The sequence below is a fragment of the Ornithorhynchus anatinus genome, chromosome 4, assembly GCF_004115215.2.
Source record: "Ornithorhynchus anatinus isolate Pmale09 chromosome 4, mOrnAna1.pri.v4, whole genome shotgun sequence".
NCBI lineage: Eukaryota > Metazoa > Chordata > Mammalia > Monotremata > Ornithorhynchidae > Ornithorhynchus > Ornithorhynchus anatinus.
Window position 1 is genome coordinate 74,658,717 of NC_041731.1, and position 17,822 is coordinate 74,676,538.

The window sequence follows — 17,822 nt, forward strand, 5'->3', positions numbered from 1 at the left end:
CCAGTCTATCAGATCTGCAAATCAATAATAATGATTATAACAATAGCTGGAGTTTTTAAGAACTTACTTTATGCTAAGCACTGAACTAAACTCTATGCCAAGCACTGAACTAAACCCTGGGGTAGATATAAAATAAGCAGAATGAACACAGTCCTTGTCCAACTTGGGGCTCACAGTGTAAAGGAGAGGAAGAACAGGTACATTTCATTCATTCATTCAATCATATTTATTGAGTGCTCCCTGTGTGCAGAGCACTGTACTAAGCACTTAGGAAAGTACAATACAGCAATAAAGAGGGACAATCCCTTCCCACAACGAGCTCACTGAGTCTGGAGCAGGAGACACAGACATCAGGAGAGACAGACAGAGAAGTAAACAGGCACCAATATAAATAAGTACCTTATTACTATTTTTACGAATGAGGAAACCAAGGCCCAGATAGGTTAACTGGCTGGCCCAAGGCTACACAGCAGGAAAGTGGCAGAACTGGGATTATACCAATTAAATCATCTACTAGATAGAATTATTTAATATCTAAAAGGAAAGTAACAGAACCATCACATTGACCAACAAGATTGTTTCCATCTACTACAGACCTATTTATGCTATTGTCTTTCAAAATGGCAACACACACACACCTGTGTGTCACCAATCTCCCTTTCACTCTAAGTGTGCTTAAAAATAGTCCATAACTGGGCTAAGCCTTTGTCCCACAGAGGGCCGGAATCGATTTTCTAGTCTGCCGCTTAATCTCCAACTGTTTGTCAAACTTCCATTCAAGAAGACTAGCTCTTCTCCTGATTTCTGATCATGTATGAGCATGAGTGTGTTTGTGCACATACAAGCATGGGATCATTTAATGCCATCATTCAAGGAGCTTAAGCATTTACAGCTAGTTACCATTTAGAAATCTCCCTTTTTAAACTCTGCTACATTTCACAAACCTCCTCTGCACCGCTATGCAATGATCTCAGGGAAAATAAGGTTTTTCTTTAGAAAGAAAAAAAATCATAAGGCTTAATGCCATTCTCCTGTTTAAACTGTCATAGCCATCCCACTCATATTCTAAAAACCTCGCTGCATGGGAATGTAGCTGTCAAATGAGACATGATCTACAGATTGAGCTCTTGGAGGAAACTTTGAGAAACTTTGAGTGAATCCAGTTTAAAGTCTTTTAGTTTACGGCTTCGTAGAAGGAGTTAAACATTGTTTTCATCTGAGCTCCCACCACGGTGACTCACCCAGGCCAGCCTGTTGAAAGTGGTTGGTGTTTTCATGAATGTGGGTCACTGGACACATCCCAACCAGACCAACACCTCTTTGACATTTCCCAGCGTCAGGCACCGTGGGAACAGAGTAGAAGGAGGCATTTCTCGTAATGTCCAGAAAACTAACCCAACCACAGGAAAGTGAAAGGAAAATAGGTGTAATAATTTAGAGGGATTTTTCATCGGGTCTATTACACTTCCCTAGGCTGCCTGGAGTATCTTTCAAAAACACCATTCTACACACATAGCTATTTTAATGCCTTTCTCTCCTTGTAAGCTCTTTTTGAGCAGGGATCATATCTACCAATTCTGTTTGGTTTTACTCTCCCAAGCACTTACTACAGTAGCAATCAGGCCTAATGGTTGGAGTACTGGCCTGGACGTCAGAAGTCCTGGGTTCTAAACCTGGCTCCACCACTTGTCTGCTGTGTGAACTTGGGCAAGTCACTTCACTTCTCCATGCCTCAGTTCCCTCATCTGTAGAATGGAGAGTGAGACTAGTAGCCCTTAGATGCAACAGGAACTGTCCCAGCCCAATTATCTTGTACCTACCCCAGGGCTTAGTACAGTGCCTGACACACAGTAAGCACTTAATATATACCACGTTATTACTCTGCACACAGTAAGTGCTTAACAAATGCCACCGATTAATTGGTTGACATATTTCCAACCCTAAAATCCTCCAATGATTACCCATTTGTTTTCACATCAAACAGAAACTTCTGACCACTGGCTTTAAAACACTCCATCAACTCTGTCTCTCTCACTTATTATATTATTCCGTACTGCAGCTTTGAGTATCTGTGCCTCATCATTGGAAAGGATGTGACAAATAAGATACACAATTTTTCCCTCCAAATCACTGAGGACTTGATTTCAGGTCAAAAGGAATTCATTCAAGCAATAACAACTAAATCAACAGATATCCCAGTGTGACCTGAGGTGGTTTCAAGGAGTAGCATGAGGAAAGGAGGGCTGAGTCAGGGAAGGCCTCTTGGAGGAGATGTGCCTTCATTAAGGTTTTGAAGTGGGGGAGAGTAATTGTAAGATTTGAAGAGGGAGGGTGTTCCAGGCCAGAGGCAGGACGTGGGCGAGGGGTTGGCAGCTAGGCAAATGAGATTGAGTTACAGTGAGGAATTACCTTAGTGACCAGGAGGCTATTTGCAGTAGGTGAATTTTTTTCTTTGATGACCACATTACCAAGTAACTGACATTCCTCAGTCTTAATGACAAGTTCCAATTAGCAGTAAGAGTTGTTTTTATTGGAAATTTGGGCATCTGCTGGAGGTATTTATAATTAGAGGTACATCTCCCAACAGGCAAAATCACCAATTATTAACAGAGGAATCCGAATCTAGTTTTATTTTAGAAGTTCTGAGGAGAGATGAAAAGTGCAAATGCTTTCTCTTCCTCGTTTAGGCTGGTTTTTAATTGCCACTTTAAAATGCCATAAATTTGCACAGAATGATCAGATTGTAAAGCAATAGGATGCTTCTTCACCTTTCACAAATTTAAACCTTCCTCGTTTCCCTCCAACATCTTTCGTGGAGATGCTCAGAGCATATTTTTAAATCATGGAACTGAAACATGCTGCACCCCATTCTTTTCGGCAAGGTTATGTGTGGAGAAGAGTTGGTAACAACAAGATCAGACATTTGCTGTTCAGTAAGATGAAGTTAAGTAACTACGAATTAGGCAAGGAGTGTGATTTTCTTAGCTACTGCAAGATAATTACCATACTATAACTTTTTCCAACTTTTGAAAGGTAGGAAAAGCAAATTTGACACTGACTTTTGGCTATGATGTGGGCTAATTAGAACTTTGTCATTCAGGTCCTCATGTGGAATTTCCCTCAGGATGCATAAGAGATAAAGAAAAAAAGGAATACCATTCACATTGATCTCTACAGAGGCTTTGTGAAGTTTCCAGTTTTCTGAGATCTCACACAATCCTTAAAATGATCAACAAATGAATTATGTTTAGGTACTTAACTGTAAATTGAAAGTTGTCTGTATGCCAAATGAAACAGCAGTCTGCTACTGTCTTTCATGTTTATGGAAGTTCTCAGATATTACTTCTGGAGTGTGGAAAACAATGCATTTAAAACAAAAACATTTATACATCAGGAGACAAATGCCAATATTGAATGAATTCCCAAGTCTCTACCAAAATAGCCTTTTGTATTTTCTTCTGATATTTGTTAAGCACTTACTATGTGCCAAGCACTGTTCTAAGCACTGAAGTAAATATAAGGTTTTCAGGTTGGACAGAGCCCCTGTCTTTCATGGGGCTCACATCTAAGAAGGATTTAATTAATTTACAGATGGGAAAACTGAAGCACAGAAAAGTAAAGTGACTTGCCCAAAGTCCCACAGCAAGCAAGTGGCAGATAATAATGATGATGATGATAATACTGGCAATTATTATATTATTACTGCACTATCTGTTAAATGCTTACTATGTGTCAGACACTGTACTAAGCAGAAGCCAATAGTGAGGAGTGAAGGGGGCTGTGGTCTGTCTGATGTGAGGAAGGAGGAAGTTTCAAGTCAGGGGAACATTGTGGGCATGAGAATGGAGGTGGGGAAGTTGAAAGCAAGGTTCAGTTAGAAGGTTGGCTTAGGAGAAGTAAAGGTGGCAGGTTGAGAACAATGGCTGAAGAGAGCAGATGGGTAGAGCCAGATGATGGGGAACTCAAAGCCGATGGTGGAGTTTTTCTTGGATGTGATGAGGCACAGGGAACTAGTGGAGGATTTTGAGGAGAGGAGCAAAGCTTCAGGAAGAAGAGCAGGGGCTACAAGCAAGATGATGGGAGGGTCATTCTAGATATTATCATGTTGAAAGAGGACTGGTGTAGGGAACTTGGCACAAAGATGGAGGAATGCATCCTTGATTTGCCACATATGTGGTTTTTGGCAGTGGCAGTGCTGAGTTGAGGAGCAGTGTGGTGTAGTGAGATCATGGGTTCAAATCCCCACTCCACCGCTTGTCAGCTGTGTGATTCTGGGCAAGTCACTTAACTTCTCTGGGCCTCAGTTACCTCATCTGTAAAATGGGCATTAAGACTGTGAGCCCCACGTGGGACAACATGATCATCTTATATCCTCCCCAGCGCTTAGAACAGTGCTTTGCACATAGTAAGCACTTAACAAATGCCAACATTATTATTATTATTATTAGTGGAAGGAGCACGGGCCTGGGAAGCAGGAGACCTGGGTTCTAAACCTAATTCTGCCACTTGTGGGTTGTGTGACCTTGGATAAATCACTCAACTTCTCTGTTTTCTCCATTTCCTCATCTGTACAATAGGGATTCAATCCCTGTTCTCCCTTCTACTTGGACTATGAGTTCCATGAGAAACAGAGACTAGGTCCTCTAGATTATTTTGAATCCACCAGAGTGCTAAGCGCATAACTACTTAACAAATATAACTATTATTGTCATTTTTAATAATCATAATTATGATTGCATTTAAGTGCTTACTGTATGTCAGGCACTGTTCTAAGCTCTGGGGTAGGTACAAGGTAATCAGGTTGTCCCACATGGGGCTCACGGTCTTTATCCACAATTTGCAGATGAGGTAACTGAGGCAAAGAGAAATTAAGTGGCTTGCCCAAGGCCACACAGTAGACAAGTGGCATAGCCAAGATTAGAACCACATCCTCTGACTCCCAAGCTTGTACTCTTTCCACTAAGCCACGCTGCTTCATTCTAGTGGTGGTGTGTATGGCCTAAATTGGCTTGCAGTACTGGAGCTGCAGCATTACTAGTTTAAATATATATATGTAGATAGATATATCTATGTATCACAAACTCACACACTGAAAGTCAAAGGTGGTGGGGAGAGAAAAGAAGGGACCGGGTTTGCCATAAGGGAGAAAGAAAATCAATCAGAACGCAAGAGAGTGGGAAGGGAGCAAAGAGAGATTTATCCCTGGCCATGAACTGGATTCAACATCACTGAAGGGATTTACGGTACCTGAGCTATATCCCTGTTAGTACCACATGCATCTCTATGTGCTAGGTATTGTTCTAAGCACTGCAGTGGATACAAGCAAATCTGTTTGGATACAGTCCCTGTCCCACATGGGGCTCACAGTCTTGAGCCCCATTTTACAGATCAGGGAACTAAGGCACAGAGAAGTGAAGTGACTTGCCTAATGTCACACAGCAGACAAGTGGTGGAGTCAGAATTAGAACCCAGGTCCTTCTGACTCCCAAGTCTATGTTTTGTCCATTAAGCCATGCCGCTTCTCATAAGAAATAATGAAGGCTTTAGCTTTTTTAAAAAGTAGCCGGCAAGGCTTAAGTGTTGCTTTATCCCCACTCTACAGGATGTCACACCAGAATGGAGGCTGTTCTATACCACCAGAACAAGAGTCGTGGTACTGGCAAAGTAATGTGTTAACCAATGGAAATCTGTGTTCTGCCGATGTACACATATCTCCTGCTGTCTACTTTGTTGTTTTAAAGTTTTGTGTTTTTTTTTTTCTTTCCTCAGCAAACTGTCTTATGTGAAGCTTGGAAAGATCACTGTTTGTCAAATGCCTTCTGAAGCATGCTGTCAAACAAAAATACGCAGCCTTTGTCTAAAAAGGGGCTTTTCCTTGTCATGACTTTAAACTGGCAATTATGGACTCACCTCCTCTTTTTAAACCACAAAGCACAATTGGCAGGAGCAGGAGAGTGTAATCACTCTGACTCAAGATGAAGCAGTATCCTTCTAAATTAAATGTATTTTATAGAAAATGTTTAATCAATTGGTTGGTCTAGATCCCAGATGGCTCCATAATTTTTGGCTCGGACAAAGGTAGTGGTTTTTTAATTGGTCTTTGTGGAAAGCTGAAATTTTGTCTAAATGGGTTGGCCTTCTGAATCACATCTGTGGCTTTGTGTCCCTCAAAGATTTGACGATAATCTGCTCTGCTAGATCAGAATCTTTATTCCGTTCAAAACTTTAAATGTGAATTTTCTGACTAGAATATAAGTTCAAGGAGAAGAAGCAATAACACTTTCAAATTATGATCATCACACTTGGTATTTAGTGGTTACTGTGTGTAGGGCACTTAGAACAGTGCTTGGCACATAGTAAGTGCTTAACAAATACCATTATTATTATTACTAAGGGCTTGGGAGAGTACCATACAACAGAGTTGGTTGACGTTCCACTGCAAAAGTGCTTTCTAACCAAAGTGCTCTTCGCTGGTGAAAAGCTTCTTACATCAAAAAACCAATTCCTCAGAATGAAAGAGGAATGAAGGATAAAAGCAGAGTAACCCCCAATTTAGAATTTCCATAAATGATTTCTAAACAATAGATCACTGTAAAATAAGCAACTTGAGATTATATAAAGGAAACGAGCATAAAATGGATTAAAACCCAGATGATAAAAATTCAGAACCAAGATACCCAAAGGTTATAGCTTTCAACACTATCACATTGTCAGTATTTACTGAGTACTCACTGGGTGCAGAGCATGGTACTGAGTACTTGGGAAAGTGCAATAAAATTAGAAGACATTCTATGTACTTAAGAGACTTTCAATTTAATGGGGGAGATAAGAGAACATGCATTGTATATATAGATTGGAAGCAGGAGAAATGATCTAGATGCAATATATTGTAGTGAGATGTAGAAAAATGAAAGAGAGGAATAAGTAATGAGTAAACAAATGGAATATGTATTATACACATTAAGGCTAGAATAAAGGTCATTTCGGTCATGTGGCATCCATTAAATAATGGACAGCTAATTCAATGAAATATACAGCTTGGCACGTTTGAAGTGATTTAAAATATAAAGGACATCTTGCCTCATCAAATGTTTAAATCATTGCTTCTGTCTCAGAGCTTAGGTTGTTCTTGTACTTGTTCTGCAAATGTGATGTCACAACTGATTTGATAAAGTAAAAGCAACCCTTTCACAAAAATCTTTTTCATTCTTACAAAAAGTTAAAGTCTTCTACCAAGCAGAAAAAAAAATCAGCCGCATCTATGGGTCTAGAGTATTTCGTTTCAAGAAGCAGAGCCCTGTGAGGAAATGTATTTGCAAATATTACATGAATCATCCTGACACTGAAACATAACGAGATCCATTTTTGTTTTGCTCTGTGCCCCATGGAATTGCATTCAGGAGTTTGGTCTGAAGTCAAGGCATAGCATTCCCTCTGAAGTCAGTGAGAGCTCCTAACTTAGCTCAGCTCTGCGTGGGACGAAGCAAGACCAGACACAGGCCGATTCTTATTTCTTGCCACATTTAAAACAGCGCATCTGTTTCCAATGTAGAGCGTTGGGTAGTGTGTCTGGTTATTTCATTTTTCCTTGCTCAGAGTGCTAAGCATATATTTTATAGCAAATGAGATAGATTTAGCAGGATACTATAATCTATAATCTTTTTTTTTCAGATGGAGTTGTAATTACAGAGAAGTTGAGGGGGCGGAACACGATTGCTGGGCAGTTGTATTTTAAAACTTCAGTTCAAGGGCTCTGAAGTTTACTCTAAATGACTTGATACAAACATATGATTTAGATCTTCAAGTTAGAACTACAGAAGCTATGCCAGGTTCTATTATTCAGCCTGAAGGTTCCATTATTTCCAGACAGTCCGAAGGAGGAGCTTGCCAAGGAACGGGAGGAACGGGAGGAACAGGAGGCTGTATCAAGAGATGTCCTGCCAGGGAGATGACAAGACAGATATCATTTCAACACCATCATAATTTGCTTTGCTGACCAAAAAGGGAAGATTCCAGCTTTCCATCAACAAAACCCCTTGCAGCCGAGGACAACGTCTCAAAAGCAGTCCACTGAATTCCCTTTCCATTCCGCTGGTTACCATATTCCCTTCAGTATAAAACTTCATTACGCTTCAGAGTGGCAGGAATGGTTTGGGTGGGGAGGGAATGGACAGAAACTGGAAGGAGAAGGAGAAAAGGATGCAAGCATCAGACCTCATCTGATGACACCCATTGGAACTCATCATCATCACTCTTGGTTTTTAAGTGCAGATATCCTGTTTACTTAAAATGATAGGCCACAGTCAGCGTCAGAAAGATCTTCTTTGGAAATAGATGCTCAGATGACATTAAGTTACTATGAAGAGTGGTGTATTTTCCTTCTCCAAAGGCTTTTGTGAGAACAGAGTCTTAGCTCTCTGGAATGAATTAGGAAGTATTATCCTTCCAAAGGCAGAAGGGTGGACGAGACGACTATCTACGTTTCCTTCCCATCCTACAGTTCTCTGTCCATTTGAATTAATGGTCTTTTATCCCCAATCAATCGATCAATTGTAATTATTGAGCACTGTGAGCAGAGCCAGTTGGGAGAGGATAATACAACCGAATTAGCATTCCTGTTCTCTTCCCATACAGAGTTTACAGTCTGGAGAATAACTGTGCTATTAGATAAGTTCTTACTGTTTGTAAGGCACTATACTAAGTGCTGCATATAAGCAAATCGGGTTGGGCACAGTCCATGTCCTACAAGGGGCTCAAAGTCTTAATCCCCATTTTCCAGCTGAGGTAACTGAGGCCCAGAGAAGTGAAGTGACTTGCCCGAGATCACACAGAGAGAAGCAGCGTGGCGTTTTGGAAAAGAGCAGGGACTTGGGAGTAAGAGGTAGTGAGTTCTAATCCCGGCTCCTCCACTTGTCTGCTGTGTGACCTTGGGCAAATCACTTAACTTCTCTGTGCCTCAGTTACCTCATCTGTAAAAATGGGGATTAAAAAATGTGAGCCCCACGTGGGACAATCTGACTACGCTGTATCTATCCCAGCACTTAGAACAGTGCTCTGCACATAGTAAGCACTTAACAAATACCATAATTATTATTATTATCATTATTATTACAAGTGGCAGAGCCAGGACTCCCAAGGCCATGCTCTATCCACTAGGCCATCCTGATCCTCTAAGTTTAGAATGATGATCTTTATCCCCCTTTCCATTTTTAGGAGAAAAAGGTTCTTGAAAGATAGGTGCTGAAGCAGATTAACATAGATTGTAGGCAAACACTCTGTGGGGTTCCTTTAGTGTCCCCTGTTTGTAGGTGAGAGAGGCAGGGTTCTGCTGGTCACTGTGGCCTTCCACAGTTTTGCCAGAGTACAAGAGCAGTTTTTTTCTTTGCCTCAGAGGCAGCATTTCTGCACATCTATTTGAGATATGTGGATACAGCTGCATTGCTGTCAACTATGTGGGCTTTTAATGAGGCTTAAACCTCATTTTCAGTGTAGGAAGTAGGATATGGAGAGGGATAGAAGGGGATTTTCTGCAGTTCTGACATTCTAGAATTCAGTTCCAGATATAGAAGCAAGGAATCAGGGTCAGTGTTTAAAAGTATAGCATTTAAGTTTAGGATAATTTGGAAATGCTTATGCAGCATGATCTAGAGGAAAGAGCACAGAACAGAGAATAAGGAAACCTCGATTCTACTTCTGGCCCTACCAATTGTCTGCTATGTGATCTTGGGCAACACAGCTTCTTTGTGCTTAAGTTTCATCATATTTAAAATGGGATGAAACACACTTTCTTTTCCCCCCAGACTCTGAGCCCCATGTGGGACAGGAACTGTGCCAGATGCATTACCTTGTATCACCTCAATGTTTAGCATAATGTATGGCAAATAGTAAGCACTTAATAAATATGATCATTATATCATTTTAACTAATAATTACTCGTTTACTTTTTTATAGTATTTATTAAGCACTTACTATGTGCTAGACACTGTTCTAAGCACTGTTCTAAGAGCTGGAGAAGATACAAAGAAAACAGGCTGAATAATAATAATAATAATGTTGGTATCTGTTAAGCGCTTACTATGTGCCGAGCACTGTTCTAAGCGCTGGGGTAGACATAGGGGAATCAGGTTGTCCCACGTGGGGCTCACAGTCTTAATCCCCATTTTACAGATGAGGGAACTGAGGCACAGAGAAGTTAAGTGACTTGCCCACAGTCACACAGCCGACAAGTGGCAGAGCTGGGATTCGAACTCATGAGCCCTGACTCCAAAGCCAGTGCTCTTTCCACTGAGCCACACTGCTTCTCTAAACAGCTGAAACCAGCTCGTGTCTCCAATGGAGCTCACAATCTTAATCCCCATTTTACAGATGAGGTAACTGAGGCACAGAGAACTGAATAGACATCCCCAAGTTCACACAGCAGGCAAGGAGACAGGATGAGGACTCAGGTCCTTCTACCTTCCAGACCCATGCTCTATATACTAGGCTTTCACTGAGGAAAATCATAGACCTTACAAAATTTTCTAAAATTAAAAAAAAATGATTAATGACAAAAATCAGTTGGAATATTGGAATAGTCCACGTCTTTTGGGTTAGCATTTCCCTCCCTTCTTCATGTTAATCTGGCCAAACTTTTTTTCTGTGCTTCTACAACATTTAAGGCAACTTTACATAACATTATAGCAGGGTTGGTAGAAATGTTCCCTGTCCACAGTGAGCTTACAGTCTATTATATTGTACTCTTCCAAGCACTTAGTACAGTACTCTGCACACAGTAAGTGCTCAATAAATATGATTTGATTGATACTCTCCCAAGTATTTAGTATAGTGCTCTATGTAAGTAAGTGCTCAATAAATACTACAATTGACTGATGATTGATTTATATAAAGCACATGGCAGCAGTGTTGCTTAGTTGAAAGAGCATAGGCAAGGAAGTCAGAGGGCATGGGTTATAATCCCCGCTCTGCTACTTGTCTGCTGAGTGACCTTGGGCAAGTCACTTAACTTCTCTGTGCCTCAGTTACCTCATCTGTAAAATGGGGATTAAAAATATGAGTCCTACGTGGGACAAACTGATTACCCTCTAATCATTCATTCATTCAATCGTATTTATTGAGCACTGTATCTACCTTGATGCTTAGAACAGTGTTTGGAACATAGTAACTGCTTAACAAATACCATAATTATTATTATTATTATGGTGGTGCTGTATAATAAGGTCATGCAATGTTTGCCCGGCTGCAGGCACTTCCCCTTCTCAGTGCTAGACTGGGGAAAATTGCCTGCATATTCCTTAATAATAACAATACTAATAAATATGGTATTTATTTAAGTGCTATGTGCCAAACACTGTTCTAAGTGCTGGGGTAGATAGATGCAAGGTAATCAGTTTGTCCCACAAGGGGCTCACAGTCAATCCTCATTTTACAGATTAAGTTACTGAGACACAGAGAAGTTAAGTGGCTTGCCCAAGGTCACACAGCAGAAAAGTGGCAGAAGTGGGATTAGAACCCACCTCCTCCGAATCCCAAACCAATGCTCTTTCCACTAAGCCACACTGCTTACCTTAAGCTGGCTTAGTGCAGCATGACTTAAAACTATGGCTTGTTAGTCTATTAATCAATCAATGATATTGATTGTCTATTGATTGTCTAATGTGGGCTGAACATGGTACTATAACAAAGGGTTTCATAGACTACAACCAAATCAATAGACATGATCTCTACTCTCACCCGATTTACAATTTTAAGGGAGAAACAGAAAAACAAATGATTTTATAATAGCAGCAAGTAGCAGTGTGGCCTAAGGGAGAGCATGAGTCTGAAAGTCAGAAGGACCTGAGTTCTAATCCTGAGTCTAACACATGTCTGCTTGAGCAAGTCACTTAGCTTCTCTATGTCTCAGTTATTCATTGATAAAATGGGGATTAAAATTGTGAGACCTGTGTGGGACAGGGAATGTTTCCAAACTTAGTGATTATTTTGTATCTACCCCAGTGCTTAGTACAATGCCTGGCGTAAGTAAGCACTTAACAAATACCATTAAAAAAGTAGTAGGATCTAGGAAAAGAACAGGGCAATAACTGGTAACATCAAGAATATGGAAGGAAAATATATATGAACACACACCGAAACATATATCTGTATACATAAAGGTATACATAGATCTAAAAGAATCAGTGTTAAGGATGTTATTAAGGGATACGACTTTAAGTGTTAGGCATTAATTGGGGGAGAATTTCTGGAAGAAGTGGTTTAAAATGGCTGATTGACAGCACAGATGCTCATTCTCTCCTGGGTGCTGCAGCCTTTCCTCAGAACTATTAGTTCCTACATATACCTACTCCTCAGAAAAGGGGCCTGGTACAGACCCTGGGGTGACAAGGAAGGGGGAGTCAGAGCCCCCACTGAATCCCCGATTACATCAGGCAGAAAGCAATCAATCAATCCCTGTTGTTTATTTACCACTTACTGTGGGCAGAGCACTGTACTAAGCACTTAGGACAGTATACTGCAATAGAGTTGGTAGACAAGATGATCTCTGAGTTTAGGAAGTTTGCAATCTAGTGGGGGATATAGACATTAAAAGAAGTTAAAGGTAGGGGAAATGTCAGAGTTAATAGGAGAAACTAGGCCTTAGCCAGGGAAGGCCCCTTAGAGGAGATGTGATTTTAGTAGGGCTCTGCAGGTGGAAAAAGTGGTGATCTTTCAGTTGTGAAAGGGAAGGAAGTTCCAGGTCAGAGGCACAATGTGGGCAAAGGGTCAGTGGCAAGAAAAATAAGATAGAGGTACAAACTGAGGCAAGGTTGGTGTTAGAGGAGCAAAGTGTGTGGGTTGGGTGGTAATAATAATGTTGGTATTTGTTAAGCGCTTACTATGGGCAGACCACTGTTCTAAGCGCTGGAGTAGATACAGGGTAATCAGGTTGTCCCACGTGAGGCTCACAGTTAATCCCCATTTTACAGATGAGGTCACTGAGGCAGAGAGAAGTGAAGTGACTTGCCCACAGTTACACAGCTGACAAGTGGCAGAGCCTGGATTCAAACCCATGACCTCTGACTCCCAAGCCTGGGCTCTTTCCACTGAGCCATGCTGTGGTAATGGGAGATAGGTGAGGTAAGGTAGAAAGGGAGAGCTGATTGAATGCTTTAAGGAATAAGGAGTTTCTGTTTGTTGTACAGTTGGTTGATCAATCAACAATCTTTTCTATTTGGAAGTTCTACTTTTTTGCCTAAATTTACCCTATATCAACCTATATGTGTGGAAAGAGTTTAATGCCATCTCCATGCTCTATACTCCAGGCTAATTTATTCTTTTAGTCTCTCACGTATCGTCTCTGTCCTTACTTTAATCACTTTCGGGTATTCTCTTCCATATCAGCGTGGCACAGTGGAAAGAGCACGGGCTTTGGAGACAGGGATCATGAGTTCGAATCCCAGCTCTGCCACTTGTCAGCTGTGTGACTGTGGGCAAGTCACTTAACTTCTCTGTGCCTCAGTTCCCTCATCTGTAAAATGGGGATTAAGACTGTGAGCCCCACGTGGGACAACCTGCTTCCCCTGTGTCTACCCCAGCGCTTAGAACAGTGCTCTGCACATAGTAAGCGCTTAACAAACAAATACCAACATTATTATCTCTCAAGTCCTACAAATGTCTTTTCAATAGTTAATGAAAACTGATAAAGTGTTTTCAAATACAACCTGGAAGAGCATAGGAAAACAAAGATAGAGAAAATCAGAATTATCAAATTTCAACATTAAGTTTAGCTGAAGATTCAGATTCAGCCTAGTTCACTTTAACCCAGAGTGGGTCATGGTACTGGCCAACACTCATTAACATGTGACAAAAATCCAGTGAATTATGTGGAAAAAAATGGTGATCTCAGTCTGGTTTATACTGGCAGGGCACAAGGCTCATCCATCACCGCTGCCTTAAATGACACACCACTTGTATGCTCAGTCAGTATCAAATTGAACTGCCTCTTCCCTTTCAGGAAGTCCTATTTAGTGATGGCTGAGACATGCTAGTACTTTAGGGAAAAGAAATTGGATATCAACCATCTAAAAGACATGGGGGTTTTGTTGGAATATCTAGTTCTTAAATTTCCACTGCTTTCCACACAGCCCCTTTCCCATCTAATACAAAAAATAATTTTGAAAATACAGGGGGACCTGGTGAATTGTGGTAGTATTTCAGAAACTGTGAATAAGAGGGATGGTTTTGCATTTTACTGAACCCTTGGGACAGTAGAGTTAGAAAACATGATCCCTGCCCTCAAAGAGTTTCCAATAGCATGAGAAGACATACACTAAAATAAGTTTCAGGAAGGAGGAAGCTATAGAATATAAAAGAAATAATAGTAATAGCATTTGTGAAGTGTTTACTAGGTACCAAGCGCTGTTCTAAGTGCTGGGGTAGATACAAGCTAACCAGGTTGGACACACTCCCTGTCCCAAATAGGGTTCACATTCTTAATCCCCATTTTATAGATGAAGTTATTGAGGCACAAAGATGTTTAGTGACTTGCCCATAGCAGACAAGTGGCAGAGGCAGAATTAGAACACAGGTCTTCTGACCCCTAGGCCCGTGCTCTATTCTCTATCTACTAAGCCATGAATAATAATAATAATAACTGTGATATTTATTCAGACCTTACTATGTGTAAAAGAGTGTTCTAAATTCTGAGGAAGATAAAAGATAATTAGGTCAGACAGTCATTATCCCACACAGTGCTCACAATCTAAGTAAGAGAGAGAACAGGTATTGAATTCTCATTTAACAGATGAGGAAACTGAGACATCGAGAAGTTAAGTGACTTACCCAAAGTCACATAGTAGGCATGTAGGGGAGAAATAGAACCCAGGTCCTCTAACTCCAAGTCTCATGATCTTCCCACTAGGTGATGCTGTTTCAGAGGTGTATATAAGCGCTTAGGGAGTGAGGGCTGAAGTGAATAGATGATACAGCGGGGAGGGGGTGGGAGGAGAAGGTCGGCAGGTGAGAGATTAGTTAGCAAAGCACAGGCCTGGGAGTTAGGTCATGGGTTCTAATCCCAGCTCTGCCACTTGTCTGCTGTGTGACCTTGGGCAAGTCACTTTACTTCTCCATGCCCAGTTTCCTCACCTGTAAAATGGGGGTTAAGATTGTGAGTCCTATGTGGGATAGGGGCTGTGCCCAACCTAATTACCTTGTATCTACCCCAGTGCTTAGAACAGTGCTTGGCACATAGAAAGCACTTAACAAATACCATAATGATAATTATTATTATTCCTGGAAGAGATATGATTTTAGGAAGGTTTTGAAGATGGGGAAAGTGCTGACTGACAGATGTGAAGGTGGAGGGAATTCCAGGCAAGGACAGGGTGGAGGGGGAGAGAGAAGAGCTAGGCACAGACTGTAGGTTGTAGGCTGGTAATAGAAAAATGAAATGCAACGGCTGTGTTCTAGTGGGAGAGGAGTCCCTAGATAAATGTTACTTAATAATTGTGGTACTTGTTAAGTGTTTACTTTGTGCCAAGCACTGTGCTAATGCTGGGGTAGATATAATGCTATCAGATGAGACAAGGGGCTTATTCATTCATTCATTCAATAGTATTTATTGAGCGCTTACTATGTGCAGAGCACTGTACTAAGCGCTTGGAATGTACAAATCATTAACAGATAGAGAGAGTCTCTGCCCTTTGACGGGCTTACAGTCTAATTGGGGGAGACGGACAGACAAGAACAATAGCAATAAAGGAGAGAAGTGTGTGGGCTGGGCTGTAGTAGGGAAGTAGTGAGGTGAGATAGGAAGGGGTAAAGTAATGGAGTGCTTTAAAGACAATGGTGAGGAGTTATTTTTTTCTTGATTCGGAGGTGGATGGGCAACTGCTGGAGTTTTTTCAGGAGTGGGGTGATGTCTAGAATGTTTTCGTAGAAAAATGATCCAGGCAACAGAGTGCAGTATGAACTGGAGTGGGGAGAGGCAGAAAACTGGGTGGTCAGCAAGGAGGCTGATGTGGTAATCCAGGAAGGATAGGATGAGTGATTGTATTAATGTGGTAACAGTTTGGATGGAGAGGAAAGGGCAGATTTTAGCCATATTGTGAAGGTGGGACCGTCAGGATTTAGTGAAGGACTGAATATTTAGTGACCACCATGTAACAGTGACAATTATAATCCCCTCGTTCATTGGACCATCATAAAGGATTTTGCCTGATGAATGGATAGTAACACAAAATATGTCAATTTCTTATGGAACTGAGATGAGCACTTACCTACATTCTCTTTTTTCTCCTCATTATTGTTGTCCCTCTCCCGGATTAGATTTTAAGGTCCCTGGGGGTAATAATGGCATATTCTTTGTGATCTAGTGAAAAGATCACAAGGTTAAGAATCACAAAACTTGGGTTCTAGTCAGGCTTGAATACCCAACCTGCCTGGGCCACTCTTTGCCTCTAGACTCTACGTTCATTTTAAGGAATACAATACACCAGAGTTGGCAGACACATCCCCTGCCCATGTCAGCTGATAGTAGGGTAAGGAATGTGCCTGTTATATTGTTATATTGCCCTCTCCCAAATGCTTAGTACAGTGCTCTTCACAGAATATGTGCTCAGTAAACAACATTGATGATGAGCATTTAAAATGGCAATACTTTACCTCTTTCTCCCAATCTTTCAGGAATTTTTGTGAAGATAATTAGGTATTTGTTGAGTGCTTATCCTATGCACAGCAATGTACTAAGCACTTGAGTACAATAGTTTTAGCAGACATGATTCCTGCCTTCAGAGAATTTATAACCTAATGGGAGAGACAAATACTAAAATAAACTCCAGGTAAAGGGAAGAAACCGTGTTTAAAGACAGTGCTACAGAGGAATATTTCTGTTCTGGAAGTAAACTGGAAAAATAAAAGCATTATCCCAAAAAGGAGGTATTACACAGGTCCTAGTTGAGTGCTCTGCTTACAGTGGGCTCAAAGTAATCCCTGATCAGACAATCTGCAATGTTTACTGTTGGTGACTCAGGGATCAGTCTGGAGAGTGTGTCTCGTATGGAGAGAACCCACTACAGGGACAACTAAAGCGCATTACTTCCACAACCCTGTACAAAAGTCTGATGCAAATAAGTGGCTCAGAATATTGGACATTTGATTGCTGATAAGCCTACAGTAATCAACATTGCTTATCCTAAATATAGCCACAATAGTACTTTGCAGTAGGGAATGGGTGCTATTATTATTCCCTATTATTTAGATACATTTTATAGATAAGGAAACTGAGGGCCAGAGACATTAAGCAAAGTGCCATTATTTTCACCAAGCAGCATGGCCTAGTGGATAGAGGATGGGCCTAAGCAAAGGATCTAGGTTCTAATCCGGTTTTGCCACTCATATGTTGTATGACCTTGGGTAAGTCACTTAACTTCTCTGTGTCTTAGTTACCTCATCTGTAAAATGAGGATTAAGACTGAGAGATGGACTGTGTCCAACCTGATTAGTTTGCATCTACCCCAGCACTTAGTACAGCACTGAAATGCCATTTTAAAAAAGGATATCCTTTTTAGTGCTTAAATTATACCCTAGATCTTTGGGAATTACATCATCATATCTCAGGCAATAAGGAATAATTATAATAACAGTAATAATAACAGTATTTGTTTAGCAGCATGGCTCAGTGGAAAGAGCACGGGCTTAGGAGTCAGAGGTCATGGGTTCGAATGCCGGCTCTGCCACTTGTCAGCTGTGTGACTGTGGGCAAGTCACTTAACTTCTCTGTGCCTCATTTACCTCATCTGTAAAATGGGGATTAAGGCTGTGAGCCCCATATAGGACAACCTGATTAC